The sequence below is a fragment of the Penaeus monodon genome, chromosome 15, assembly GCF_015228065.2.
Source record: "Penaeus monodon isolate SGIC_2016 chromosome 15, NSTDA_Pmon_1, whole genome shotgun sequence".
NCBI lineage: Eukaryota > Metazoa > Arthropoda > Malacostraca > Decapoda > Penaeidae > Penaeus > Penaeus monodon.
Window position 1 is genome coordinate 40577237 of NC_051400.1, and position 413 is coordinate 40577649.

Here is a 413-nt window from a genome sequence, read left to right on the forward strand (position 1 = left end):
CACAGTCCTAGGTAAGTGATTAAGCGGTGATTGAGAGATCAACTGATTCAAAGGTGGTGGCCGAGCTGCCAGCTGTTATATACAACACACGAAAAGCAATTGTGAGGCAATATGCGTAAAGTGCGGTCCTCAACCCCTCTGTTCCTTTCAAAATTTTAGGCTCGCTTCAAAGCTTGCCATATTCTCTGTATTATCTTTAGATGTTGGTAAAATACAAATCTGCCAAAATATGAATTTCAATATGTGGAAGATTATTTGGCCATTTTAGGGGTGAGGCTTGAACCTGAATTTGTACTATATTCCAGTAAAATTTAAGGTACTTGCTTTGGGCACATGGCTTTATCATTCAATAATAGAACGCCTAAATGCGCACGGAACATAATATTTAAATGGCGAATCAAAGATTTCGACAT